Below are 15,197 nucleotides of genomic sequence, written 5' to 3'. Positions count from 1 at the left end.
CAGGAACCACTTGTCCAGCCGGCTGCGGGCGGGTTCTTCCGGAGAAGACCAGTCAAGCCCGAGGTCTTCCACGGCTTTGGACAGGATGCGGACGATCTCTGAGTCCATGCTGGTGCCCCTGCTCATGTCCGCTAATGTCGATGGCGCGGGGTCGAAGGCCAAGCCCGGCCAGTCGTCGGATACAGCGTCAATGGAAAGGCTGTCATCCTTTTCACTGTCGTCCCCTGACGCGCCGAACGAGACGAGTCCCACCGCTCCGGAGGGGTGCTAGTCTGCCTGCGTGAATTGAACTGGCGGCAGGGATTCCTCGGGTGGTGGTGAAGCACGCGGGGACTGGCCTGGCATGACGTCACTGAAGTCCACGTGCTCTGGCGGCCTCCGTGAGCAGCGCTTTTTCTTGCGCGGCTCGAACAGAGGGATGGTAGCACGGTGGTAGCAGGCTCGTTCGCGGCGAGCGAAAGCGGCGCAGCTTCGGTGAGGCCCAGGGAGTCACATTCGGGGCATCCGCCTCGAGTGAGAGCAGCTTCTGCGTGGTCAGGTCCCAGGCAGCGGCGCAGAAAATGTGGCGGTCCCGTCAGGAAGAGGGCCTCTGCACGAGCGCAAGTCGAAGGCATTTGAAACAACGCCTCGAATTTGCTCTTTTACTAAATGACAAAAAAGCGTCGCAGAGGTGAACACTTGCAAAGTAGCTCAGTAAAAGGATATCAAGGTGATGCTGCGCCGGATGAGCGTAGCAGAAGGCTTTGAAGGCGACTGAAGGCGCCGGCGTCCTCGTAGCAGTCCTGCTGTAGGCTTGTCGACGGCGGCTGAAAAGACTCCAATAATCCGGAGGATCCAGCGAAGAAGGTCTTTGCTGAAGGAGATTAAATCTAAAGAACTCTCATGACGGAGCCTAATATATAGCCTTAGCCACGCCCATCTTGGCGGGCTCTGGCAGCTGTGGCAGCGCTCATTGGTCAGCGCATTCAGAGTACGCCCGTCATTGGTTCGAGCAAGTTGCCGCAGCACAGCCAATGACCGAGCTGCCTCAGCTCATTGCTGTCTGCTGTGCAGCTGCAATGCGTTTTACATAAAGACTTCAATATTTCTCGAGAAACTGAGTTTTCCCATAGCGTAAGCTACTTACGCAATAGGAGAGACCTCATGAGAGAGAAGACCTTATGTTGAGAGAATCAACATAAGAATTATCTTATATAGTTAGCATCTCTGTCTCAAGCATCACACCTCACTGAATGCAAATTGCTTTATTGTTGTCCTTGTACATCTGCTCACACAATTGGCATGTGTGACGCAGAGAAGGGCATTGCCGGCCCATGAGGGTGCACGCCTGGTGCTTAGTTTATTCAATCAGAGAGAGAGAGAGAGAGAGAGAGACTGCTGTGTGTGTACTAGGGATGGGCATTCATCAATAATTTGGAATTTGAATATTTAAGCTCATAAAAATGAATATTCTATTATTTAAATGAAGGTAATTAATGAGAAAGAGATGTAAAATATTTTTTTTTTAGTCATGAAGGTTGCATCACCATTAAAAAAAACAAGCTTCTAATTATAATCAAAACAAGCTTATATCATGTCCTGTGTTTTATATATATTTAAACAAGCAACACGTGAAAACAAAATAAGAATAGAATGAAAGCATTTAAGCTCATGCAAAGTGAAGAACTAGAGACTGCTAATGAAGTAGACTGACGCAGTTCATGTACAGAACGAGTAGAAACATTTGGCATATTTATCATGTAGTATCTCATATCTTGTTTTTGTTGAGAAAAACAAGCATATCCATGTGCTCAGTAAACAATACTCATTTATACATACCAGTTGAAATGATGGAATGTCCCTTACCTCAATAGTATTTTTACTATTCAAATAATTATTGCAGAACAAATATTCGACTACTCGTGCACATCCCTAGTGTCTATGTGTCAGCGTGTAGCAGTGGGTTATTGTGTGAGAAGGAGGACCTGGTTGAACGGTACACACAGACATTTATTGTTGCACTATTCAGTCGCATGCATTAACACACTGCCTCACGCTGACACATATATACACACACACTACCGTGTCTCTCTCTCTCTCTCTGCCATCCCCTGCTCCTCCTTATCTCTCTCTCTCCCATTGGTGCAACTCAGCGCCAGGCATGCACCCTCACGGCCCGGACACGCCCTCCTCATCATCACAGCATGATTAGTTTACCTGACTAATACTTTTTTATTTTGATTATCTTGGATTCTCTTGAACTCATTATTACCAGTAAATGAAGTTCATATTATGTTACCGCAAGCACACAGGCCAGGATATGATTATTAATGTGGGGCATGAATGCGAGAAAATCCTCAAGCACCATCAGTCACTGACTTATCACTCACCTAAGCAAGTTGTATGTACCTGACTAAATGAAATAATGCTTTATCATGAGTAAGCCTAATTGAATTATGTTTGTAAACCCTGCAACCGCTGACTTCTATTGAGACTCTCCACCTTGTGTCTGTGAGATTTACTTAAACATACAGCATACACTCTAAGCGACTTCGACACCTCTTGAAAGAATAATGAGACCGAATAATCAAAAACACCAAATTATGATTATATTTAGAAATATTATCAGAAAATTATTGGAAACTTAGTCTAGATTTGAGGTCTGTTAAATTGGAGTCAGATTAAATTATGAGTCAGATTCTGTCTAAATGGAATAAAATAGTTGAAGACATAAAACCAATGTTGCATCAGAAAGATGAACACACAGATACCTTCGCTATTCTGTTGGAATACTGCCTTTGGACCAGCAGAAATCACCACCCGGGCCCAGCCCTCCACACTGTCACAGCATGCTACGTTAAAACGTTTACCTTCTATTAAACAAAACAGAATAACTTTCAGTATAAACCCAACCATTTACATTTAATCACCTCACATACACACGTATGGTGTGCGCACCAAATGCGTGCTTAATCTAGCCGATAGCTTTATATTGTATATAACCCACAACTGCAATATATACATTACTACAACACACAATATTTAGCTGAACGCATTTAAAAACAACATTTTACATTTGTGTGCAGATGTGCATTTTAAATAACTGTAATGCAGAGTTTACACTACACGGTTGTAGGCCCGATTTTCACTCGCTGACAGTTTGTGAAGATCGCCGACAAAAGCCCGAAATCATAGGCAAATCGGAGCTCGCTCCCATGAGCGACGTCTACGTATGAATATTAATAATTATTTGAAATTATTGAAATTAACTGAAATGGTCCCATGAGTTAACCTTCAAGAAACACATAGCATGTCCTGTAGCATTACACACACAGTATTCAGCGTATTACATATGCATGCAAATTATGTGTGTATTGTATTTACTAAGTGTTGCAAAGCACAGTTTGCTATTTTCCAGAGAAATGGGTCATTGTATTAAGACGTTTGAGAAGCATGTCTGCACATGTGCGCCTAGACTTATTGCATGTTTACACAAAAATATCAAAACTTCATGGCCATGCCACTGTCTTTGCACATATGACATATTGCATAGCGCTGCACTTAAGGCATAGTGCTCTTAAAATAGGGCCATAAATATTGCACTGACACACACTGCCACTAACCTGCTTAGTTTACTAGAGCTGTAGAGCTCAAGTTAGAAGTTGACAAAACAGTCAAAAACAATGTAAATTTTCCAGTGGTCTTAAGGTAACATAAAACAAAGAGCTGGTAACAGAATATATTTATAAAAGTACAGAAAACTCTGCATAATGTTCCACATAACAAATTCTAAGCAAACCTTTGCTTCATATCTGAATCAACATCAGCTAGTGACAGAACACTTAAAGGGGTCATGAAATGGAGAATAAAATTTGCCTTGATATTTAGCCAAATCAGAGGTAACTGTACTATAAAAACATACTGTACATTAAAGAACTCAAAACATCAAGAAGTAAGAAGAGAAGCTCATGAAGCGATGCACCCTCATGCATAGTGCCCACTGTACAAGCCTCTGGAGGCAGTGTTATGATCTTGGGTTGCTTCAATTGGTCAGATCTATGCTCAGTAACGTTATGCGACAATTTCAGCTCTGATATTACTGCACTAGTCCCTATTTTACAGATGCTGAGGCGATAAAAGTAGGCTTTTGTGTCACATATTTTCCTTGATACCTCTAACACTTGTGGTAAGTGTTGTGTATGTGATCTGAATGTTGGTTTGAACAGAGGTAGACTAGTGCAGTAATATCGGAGCTGAAATTATTGCTAAATATAAGAGTATCCAGGGTGTTGAAATGCAAATAGTAAGCATTAGACACAATCTGGCTGGAATATGAATTCTGGTGCACTGAACGGAGGGTGTCTGTTTTTCTGCCTAAAACAGACACTCCAGAATCAAATATGTTCTCACAAAATTTCTCTTCATCGCTTAGACAATATATTCTATAGTATTATTACATCAGACAGTGCAATGTTTAAAAGACATTGGTAATCAATTTATCAGTAACTTAATGAGCACATATTTAGCAAATAGTGAGATATTCCAGTTTTTGTATCAGAAACACACTCACTGATTGGTGTTCTTTGTAATTTGTGCTAGTCTGTTGGGGGTATCTTCATAGTGACTAAAGCATTGTTTATTTGTTTTATTTTATCTTTCCAATGTGAACATCAATGTTTTATGGTTGTCCACATCCACACTAATATGTTTTCGTTTGAAAATGCATTCATTTGGCTACATTTTGGCCTTCTGTGATAGATAATAAAACTAAGAAATTAAATAAAATGGTTTGGATTTCTGTTATTTTTCCATAAAACAGTTTAACCATGAATATAACAAAATGGGAAACTGCCATACAATGTACTTTATAGGGAACAGGGAGCAATCGATCAGATCAGACTGTGCTTAATGGAACTGAATAAATAAAGGCTAAATTCCGCCTGAATAAAGTTATCCCTGTGTGATGGTCAATCATTCTCAGTATAAAAATGTTTGTATCTTGCACTGTGTGTGCTGTTAGCAGTCATGCGAGACAAAGTGGCTAATGTATTGTGAATGAGCATGACAAGATCTGCCACCTCGATCCATTCAGCAACCCGTGCCGCCTTTCTCCCATTGAAAACACAGAACCCACGGCTACCGAGGAACCATGTAAAACTGACTGACTTTTAAAGTTTTGTAATAACTGGAAAGGAGAGGTTTCACACAAAAATAAGATATTAAGCCACTGCTTTCTTTAAACTCCAAGAAAAGCGAATGTAAAGATGCCGCAAAAACTGTCAAGTGCAAATAAATTAATAATAATAATAATAATAATTCCTTACATTTATTTAGTGCTTTTCTAGGCACTCAAAGCGCTTTATATAGCATAGGGATGAAGCGACGGAAGCCATAGTGCGCCAGAACGCCCACCACACACCAGCTATTGGTGGGGAGGAGAGAGTAGAGTGATGTAGCCAATTCAGGGGTGGAGATTAATACGAGGCCATGATAGATAGGGGCCAATGGGGGGTTGCAATTTGGCCAGGACATAGGGGATTTTCAATGACCACAGAGAGTCAGGACCTCGGTTTAACTTCTCATCCGAAGGACGGTGCCTTTTTACAGTATAGTGTCCCTGTTACTATACTGGGGCATTAGGACCCACACAGACCGTAGGGTGAGCACCCCCTGCTGGCCTTCCTTATACCACTTCCAGTCAAATTAACAGTGACTGATTGAACAAAACCATAGACATTATCTATATTAGACTGTGAAGAAAACTGATTGACTGTCCCATAAAAAAATTTATTACCATACCACCGCACTTTCTCTTGGTGCTCATCCTTCCCCTTGAGCGCGATCTCCAAAGCAGCCACGGGACACTGCATAGAGTGGAACATGCAAATGGATTGGACTGACAAAATTTAGACATGTGAATAAATATTTCTGACACAGACAATCTTTTTTACATGCAACAATCATTTAATTTCATTATTGAAGGTTCAATTCAAATAATCCATTCAAAATCAAAAATTTAAGCAGGCACGTGCCCCCTCAGTCTGAAATGGCATGACACTTCTGAGTTCAGATTGCTGATCAGGTTTAAATTACAACTTGTTTTGGAAATTTGTTAATGTCTAGCTACCAACAAACTAGAAAACTTAATTCGCAATTTGAATGACTCTGTATTCTGCTATGTTTCCTGAGTTACTTTTCCTGTTCTGTTACTTGGTAGTGGTGACACTACCGATAGTGCCTTCATTTCTTATGAAGTTAATCTCACATAGCCAAACTTTTGATTTGCGGCATAAAGTCTGGTTTACATTGCAGCTTATTTTGGTCAGGACTAATATGAAGTACTTTATCAATCAAAATTGTATGTTGTTGTTTGACAAATAATGTCATGATAAACATCAGCTTTGAAAAGCTCAAATTTAAATTTAGGGATAAACATTTAATCTGTATTTTAACTGTGATTATGACTTGATCCTTACTGGTGAGTGCAAAATCCACAGGCCTTGGGTACCACAGAGAGCTGGCCCCTTAAGACAGAGCACTTTGTGTAACCTTGAAATTGAGTTGCTGTAACCTGGAACACTGATCTCTCACATGCACACTTATTAAGTTGTAGTTGCTGTCCTTGCTGTGACACAAAGTTGTAATAGCGAAAAACATGCAACATCATCAAAGAGAAATGTGTTAACTTTCTGACTCCGGTTGAATGTATCCTCCTTACTTGTGCTGGCCCACACTCTGTAATATCTCCCTGTCTTTATTTAAAAGAGGACAATTGTTTTGATCAAAGTACAACAGGGCTCATTTCTGAGAGGAAATTTGACAATCACATGTGACTTTGGTATTTATCATGAATAAAAAGTAATGTTTCAGCACTCACAATCATGTACCAATTTTTATTTATTTAAATTCTTTCGATGGTGATTTATTATCAATAAATCACCATTACCAAGCAGTGCACTACACAGGGAATTGGTACAGCAGCAATTGATCAGATCAGACAGTGCTTAAGGGAACTGAATAAAAAAAAGCTAAATGCTGATAAAAGTTATCTCTGTGAGATGGTCAATGACACGCAGCAGCCGCAAAAAGATAAATATTTTTGTCTTGTGCAGTGTGTGCCATAAGCTCTAATGCAAGTCAAATCGGCTGAGTCTTGTTCAGCCACCCGCCAACTTTTAAAAAAAAAAAAAATCCACAGTTACCTAGGAACCATGTAAAACCACCTTTCCTTACTTAAGGTTGTTATAATGACAGGAAAGGAAAGAATACATACTGAAATAAGATAATATGATGCCTCTTTTTTTACATGAAGAGAGTAAAGACAACTTGCATATCAACACCAAAATAAATAAACCGTTTGCCTGCAGTGATTTGTTATTGTGACATCACAATACTTGTGTGGTTGATTTAACACCTACAGTTGTACTAATATTGCTTTAAATGAGGGCTATGTTTGAACGCAAACTGTCCACAATTACGTTTCTCCAGCTATACAAAATAAAGTCCTTTAGGACATCAGATTTCTATCTAGCATCAGACAGTCATGTGTAACGGTTACCCTGTCTTGTCTCACTGTTGCCCTTTGTTTGTAATTTTGTCACTTTTGTTATTCCTTAGTTTTCACTTTTGTCACCCTTGTACCTCCATAGTCTTGTTTTCCCTCGTGTTCACTGTTCATTGTTTTCACCTGCCCTTGTTAATTTGCCTTTGGTTTCTGTTAATCACCTTGTCACCTAGTTTGTGTTCTGTTTGTTCATTGGCCCCTTTTTCCCATGTTTTTGTATTTATATCCTGGTTTTTGGTTTAGTCCTTTTCTGTCGTTGAATGCTGTTGTACGTAGTTTGTGCTCGCTCCCATGCCTGTGTTCCCGTGTTCCAGTTCCTGTGTTTAGAGATGGGCAGATCGAGGCTTCGTGAAGCAATGAAACAGTCGAAGCAAATGTGCCATTTTGTTTCGAGGCTTCGAATCAATCCGAAACCCGTCTCCACGGTGACACCTAGTGGTCACTTGCAGGTGTTGATCTGAAACAACCTTTACAAAGAGCTAATAAAAAAATGTGTTGGTTTTTTTTTTTTTATTGTATTTTTGTAATATATGAAGCTTGTAACCTGTAGTCTCTTCACATTGCATAATGTGATTTTGGTCATGAAAAATGAATATTAATAAAAATAAATCAAGCCACAATGTCTCCCTTTCTTATAGATTTTTATTCAAAAATATTAATTTCTCTGCTGTTGAAGGACTCAGCCTACTTCTTTTTTACAGATAATTTCTCCAGCCTTTGAAAAAATTCTCTCACAAGGGACACTTGTTGCTGGCATACAAAGATATTTTTTAGCTAGGACATACAAATGAGGAAAGATTACTGCTCTCTCTTTCCAGTAAGTTAGAGGATCATGAGTTCTGGGCAAAAACGCATCGCTGAGGTATTTTTTCACTTCCACTGTGGCATCAGCTGTAGGATTGTGTATCATCTGGGTCTCACGGATACGATTGTCAAAATGTTCCCATAAACTGTCTTGTGTTTCAACTGGTGTTGATGATGGGCCTGATGTTGACATTTGTGGTTCTGAATTAAAAGAAAACGGCAATTAGTAACAAATCATAAACTGACAACACATATGAAGTATAAATTTCATGAATCACATTACATAAGATAACATAGACTGAAACTCACCAGGAGTTGTGTTTGAACGCATCAGTGAAGCACACTCCAGTGTGATGTGCTTTTCAGCATCCAGGGCTTTGGCAGGATTTCCAAAAGCCACATTTTTAAACCTTGGGTCCAGCAGTGTAGCCAGTGCCAAGGCTCTAAAAGTCTCGTACCCTCCACATCTGGAGTGCAGACCTTCTTGTAGATGTGAGCCTATGAGCCAACACAAGAGAAAACCATATTAATTAAAATAATGACAACAATATGAGAGTTATGGCCAATTACACGTATGGTCATAGTGTCCTACCTAATTGTACAGTTGATTCCTGCGTTGCATTTCCTTTTTCTGTGCAAGCTTGTGCTGCAACATCCTGTACAATGGTATGAGCTTTGAAGCAGACACTCTCTGTTCCTCTGACATCTCTGTTGTTGCTAGTTTGAATGGTTGAAGAAGTGTCAATGACTGTTGAATAATGTCATACTCAAGACTTGTCAGGGGAGCAGTATCACTGTTTAAATTGGCAAGTGCAGCAGCCACTGGCTCACGTTGCTCATACAAGCGTTGTAGCATGTCGAATGTGCTGTTCCATCTCGTTTCAACCTCCTGTATCATTTTCAGACTTGGTCTGCCCATCAAGCTCTGCATCTCCACAAGCTTGTCCTTTGCTTTGCAGCTGGATCTGAACAACCCCACTATCTTTCTGGCTTTCTGGCGAATTTCATTGATGACTGGGGTTTGATCCAGGGCCTTTTCACTATCAAATTCAAATTATGAGCAAAACATGGGACATGGCGAAGGTTGAGTAGCTGGGCACTTAGGATCATGTTGGATGCATTGTCAGTCACCATGCAGTGAACTTTGGAGGTTATTCCCCACTCAGCCATTAGCAAGGCTTTAGCCTCCATGAGATGCTGGGCTGTGTGGGTTTGGTAAAACCTCCTTACACCCAGTAAAACAGTTGCCATTGTTGCCTCTGGTGTTATGTAATGGCATGTTACACCAAGATATCCATCCATATTAATGGAAGACCACATGTCAGCCGTAAGGCTAACAAATTCCGCCTTTTGTAGGTCCTCCATTGTCTTCTCCTTGGTTGTGTTGTACCTTTCAGCTGACCATTGTTTTAAGCACCTTCGGGATGGGAGGACATAGCTTGGATCAAGCTTGTTCACAAAGGCCCTGAAACCCTCATCCTCCACGATGGTGAAGGGCTGCAGATCCTTCACCACCATGTTCAGAAGAGCCTCATCCAATTCCCTCTGTCTGCCTTTTAAAAGAGAAGATAAAACATACTTTCAGACAAATATATTGGAAAAATAGTAGCCTACCGTGAAAGTAGTCTACTGGTTCATTTGGAAACCTTCCTAAACAAAGTTATGTTATGAATATTTATGCTCAGTGTGCAGAGAAAGATAAAGTGCATTATAGAAATATAACAATTACAAAAAAACAAAATGATGTCTTGGCTGTAGATTGGGTACTCATATGTAGACATATAAAATGTATATTCACAAAATATAATATTATATTGACAACATTTGTTTTTAAAGTGATTGGCAGTTGTGATTGGGATGTTAGGCATGTCTTAGTCCATGGCCTTTCTAAACAATGGCCCAACACTTAGTTATTATATTTCACTTATAATTAGCCTATATTTCAAACAATGCATACCTTGCTTAGATGGCCCAGCAGTGTCAGTAGCAGGCCTTGGTACAGGGGAACACTACCATCCTCTGCACCCTGCAGAATGGCAGGATGAATGCTCCTCAAATGGCGCATCATGGATGATGTATTGTTGCAGTAGGCTGAGCTGCCGATCACAATACACACATCTCACTTTATTTGGGGTTTCCAAATGGAAATGCTCCCACACCACAGATGTACGGCATCTCTTCTGTGGAGCCTCCATTTCTATCTATCTATCTATCTATCTATCTATCTATCTATCTATCTATCTATCTATCTATCTATCTATCTATCTATCTATTTTATATGTAGCCTATCTATCTAATAATCTATATGTATCTGTAATATATGTATCTATCTATTAATCTATATATATATATATATATATATATATATATATATATATATATATATATATATATATATATATATATATATATATATATATATTTCTATCAATGCATCTATTCATGTGTCACTATATGTACTCTGTGTGTCTCTAAGTCAATGTGTAAATGTAAATTAAATCCTAAATATAACTAAACAAATCACACTATAAATGTCACTATATCACCAAAAATCCACTATCTCAAAACCAAACTCCTCTCACAAAAACCCATGATATGAAAATGCGTTGACAAAACTTTTATACTGTGTGATTGTGTGATTTGTTCCCGAACCGACCAATCAATGAAACCCTGATTCGGCGGAGCACTCCACCTGATGAAACACTTAGACGCTTCATTTAGCCGTTGTCACGTGACGTGGGTGTTTTGAATCACGCTTCGGATCAGTGTTTCGAATCATCTTTGCTTCGGGATCTCGCAAAGCTTCGGAACGTCTGTTTCGCGCCAGCCATCCTTACCTTTGTTTTCATTTGCCCATCGTGGTAGTTTTGTTTATTCCATGCCTGTGTTCCCGTGTTCCAGTTCCTGTGTTTTCGTGTTTTGTTTTCATTTGCCCATCGTGGTAGTTTTGTTTATTCATGCCTGTTTGTTTCCTTTAATCAATAAACCCGCATTTGGATCCTCATCCCTTGTCTGACTCCGACCTCATTCGTTACATCATGTTTACAAGCTACCAGGTTGCTACAATGAGTTCTTTTGAGAAAGAAAGCATTATTAGATTGGTCAGTGGCATAAAACCTTTTAGAAGTTTCTTCAACAAGTTTTGTTTGAGGTACTTTAAAGTAAATGACCACCAAAAAAAATGTAAAAAATAAAGTTATAGGAGTTAAAATAGAGTTATGAAATAATCAGTTCTTAATACTTTTTTCACCATATGTAATGAATGACCCATAATGCAGGTGAACATTTCAGAATTGATTAACAACAGGGGCAAAAATAGTCGCTGAAAAAACTGAAGTCAACCGGCACAGACTGCAATTAGGCGAAGAACTGTATCTTGAGCTTGACTGGCAGAGAAGGTGTAAGAACAGATAAAGCCGGACATACACTGTGCGAGTTCTGACACTCCAGAAGTCATGTGCCCCTGCACATGTTACAAGTCAGTTTATCTGATAATTATATAGATGTAGTTGTACACGAAACAACTTAACGACCTGACAACTTGTCATCACCTGACTGCATACATCAATCATAACAACCGTGTGTTGCTGCCAGTATTGCATGTTAATGAAGCGCAAAAAAAATAAGATTAAAAAGAAAGTGTGCAAAATTCAGCTTTAGATGTAGGCTACATCTTTCTCATCTGTGTCACACTGTCACTGCTTGCATGTTGATAGCAGACATGCTGAAGATGTTTTGTCCATGTAGATGCACTATAAATCCACATGTAGCAGATGTTTAAAAATCTTGTTTTAGCACTGGTTAATTGACAGGTAGAACCTTCAACTTAGATGTCCTTGGTTTCACCAGACTCTCGCTTGGGGACTTTCCATGTGATGTGGCCATGACTAATATGGGAAAAACAGTTTTAACACAACCATTTTCTCCACAACCATTTTCTTTCACATTTTCATGTGTAAAAGCTTCATGAACGTCTCTGGTTACATGTGTAACCCTTGTTCCCTGAAAAAAGCGTAACGAGATGCTGCGCTGCTAAGCGTTACGGGGAACAACTCTAGCTGTGAACCGAGCTGAAATAGTGTGTTTAACACGTCAATGAACCGGACCGGAATTTATAGCCTCGGCTGATGTAATCATTAGATGCACCTGCGGCCAGGCTATAAATGGATACGTCACCAGGTGTCGTCAGATACTTCTTTTTGAAGAGCAGTCCTGGGACGTCCCAGTGCGGCAAAGCAGCACAGCATCTCGTTCCGTTTTTTCAGGGAACAAGGTTTACACATGTAACCCGAGACGTTCCCTTTACAAAAAGCTTCACTACGATGCTGTGTTGCTAAGCGCTACGGGGAACGCAATACCCACGCCGCCGCACTTGGGGCTGTCCGGACCCCAACGGTTGTGCAGTGTACTCACAAAAACGCGAGAGGTCTCAGACATGAGCTTGAGATGTTGACTCAAGGGCATAAGAGCCCGGACTAGCATAAACATCTAACCCATAAAGTTCGCTGAATGTGTGCGAAGAGAACCCTATCGCAACACAAACTTGTCATAAAAAACTGATGAATGTGAGCGGAGAGGACCAGCCTGCCGCATCACAAACTTGTCCAGACATGAGCTTGAGATGTCGACTCAAGGGCATAAGAGCTCAGAGTGCAGAACATCCAAACTAAAAGAGTCCAATGAATGTGTGCGGAAAGGACAACCTGCCGCATCACATTGAACACAGTGAACCTCATTTGGTACACTTAGGGGTCAGACATGAAAAGTTTCACAATTCGGGCCAAGGATGAGAAGGTCCTCCCTGTTCGGAATCGCCCAAGGCGAGCCGTCAGGAATTAACTCCGAGAAAAATATCCTGTTCGGCCAGCGCAGCGCCATTAATAGGAGGCAAGACTCTTGCTGGTGAACATTGCCAAGACTCCCGGGAGCAGAGAATCCGGGGAAAGAAACGCATACAGACGCATTCTGGGTCATGTATGTGTCTTAACTTCCAGACCCAAGGGGGCTGGGTGATTTCAGGGAGAAGTAGAGGAGACATTGCGCTATTCATAGAGGCGAAGAGGTCCTCTTCTGCCCTAAGATCTCACCCAAACTTGTTCCAAGTGGAAAAAGCCCGGCATTTAAAAAGGTCTCGATAACCTCAGGAGAGAGCCCTGTGTCCCTCAGTTGGTACCCTTAGGGGCCAAACATGAAAGATTCCACAATTCGGGGCAGGGATGAAATATTGCCCTGTGCCTGAGATAGAAGATCCTTCCTCTTCGGAATCGGCCAAGGCGAGCCGTCGAGGGAAGAAATTCGCTCCGAGAACCAAGCCCTGTTCGGTCAGCGCGGTGCTATCAGTAAGAGGCAAAAACCCTTGCTGGCGAACTTAGGGTGGAGTTCTTAACTCCCCCGTTGGTATTTTCTGTCTGGACAGTAAATCTGCTCCCATATACGGGCATCCAGGGATATAACTGACCTGAGTGACAGGAGCTTGCCCTGGGCCCTAAGGAGAATCCGACGTGTCAGAAATACAGCTGACAGGAACGTGGGTCTCCTTGATGATTTATGTAAGAGGCTACCGCTGTATTGTCCACCCGCACCAAGACATGGCAGCCTCAGGAGGAGGTATTTCAGGGCCAGAAATACAGCCATCAACCCGAGACAGTGACTGTGACAACCGAGCTGACGACCCTCCTATCCCCTTAAGCTGGACGACCACTTGAGGCCGCTACCCCGCCTGTCAGGGAGGCGTCTGTCATTAGCAGCCTGCGACAACAAGACGCACCTAGAGTGAGACCCAAGGCAGAAAACCGGGGTCTGAACCACATAGGAAGGGAACGAAGCCTTAGACGCATAACCCTATTTAGCCTAGGGGTTTTGGCCCTTGGAAGAAATCTCCTGGCTTTTGGCCACAACAAAAACGGTCTCATGAGCAGAAGGTCCAGAGGGATCACCGTGGATGCGGTCGCCCTGAGACCTGGAAATTGTTGATACTGATAGCAGTGCAACCTTGACCTAGCCTGACTTTGCTCAGGATGATCTGAATGGACTAAATCCTAGCGGGAGACAGTTGTGCCCGCATTGTGATTGAACTCCATACGATGCCCCGATAGACAGTGTTCTGAGTGGGAGAGAGGACGCTTTTCTTGGCGTTGAGCCTCAACCCCAGAGAAACAGATGAGCTAAGACGATGTCCCTGTGCTGATCTGACAGTTCCTGGAACTGCGCTAGGATCAGCCAGTCGTCTACATAATTCAGAATGCAGATGTCCCGGAGTCGCAAGGAGCCAGCGCTACATCATGCATTGCGAATGTGTGGGTAAAAAGGGCTAGGCCGAGTGAAAGAACCTGATCCTGGAAGACTTCGCCCCTGGAAGCGAACCTCAGGAACTTTCCATGTTGTGGCAGAACTTCTAAATGAAGTATAGAAGTGCGTCATAAGATCGATGGTGACCAGCCAAACGAGTTGTAGGGCTTGAGACACGGCCGTCTTGACAGGCATCATCTTGGACTTGAACACCCACAAGTAGTTCAAGCTTTAAGACCTAAGCCAGACGCCACCCCTCACCCTCCATGGGAAACGGGAAGTATTTAGTGTACTAACCTAACTCTCTCTCTAGAAGGGGAACACATATCATGGCCCCTTTAACCAGGAGATTGAGGGGGTTTTTTTTACATAAAAAAGAAATCCGGTTTACGGTAGTGAGAACACGCTGTGGAAACACAGAAAAGAGGCGAGTGAATTAAATCCTGACACCCTTATAAGACCCACAGAAAAAAATATATCTGGCAGAAGTTTCCACGCAGCCAGGATCTTTGAGATGGGTATTATATTTGAACACTTCCTGTTGAGGGGTTGTCGAGTGTTT

The 15,197-nt window shown here is 41.7% G+C and overlaps 1 long non-coding RNA gene across 1 annotated transcript; it reads right to left on the bottom strand.

The window, feature by feature from the left end:
* Positions 1-8,253: 8,253 nt before the first annotated feature.
* LOC127660203 (uncharacterized) lies at positions 8,254-9,379 on the bottom strand. The gene is made up of 3 exons (XR_007972612.1): positions 8,940-9,379; positions 8,657-8,845; positions 8,254-8,548 (listed from the first exon to the last, which is right to left on the bottom strand). It is a non-coding gene; the product is annotated as an uncharacterized LOC127660203 (long non-coding RNA).
* Between the last annotated feature and the right edge of the window lie 5,818 nt (positions 9,380-15,197).

The sequence above is a fragment of the Xyrauchen texanus genome, chromosome 19, assembly GCF_025860055.1.
Source record: "Xyrauchen texanus isolate HMW12.3.18 chromosome 19, RBS_HiC_50CHRs, whole genome shotgun sequence".
Classification (NCBI taxonomy): Eukaryota; Metazoa; Chordata; class Actinopteri; order Cypriniformes; family Catostomidae; genus Xyrauchen; species Xyrauchen texanus.
The sequence above is the reverse complement of the archived record's forward strand: the minus strand, read 5'-3'. Positions and strand labels throughout refer to the sequence as shown.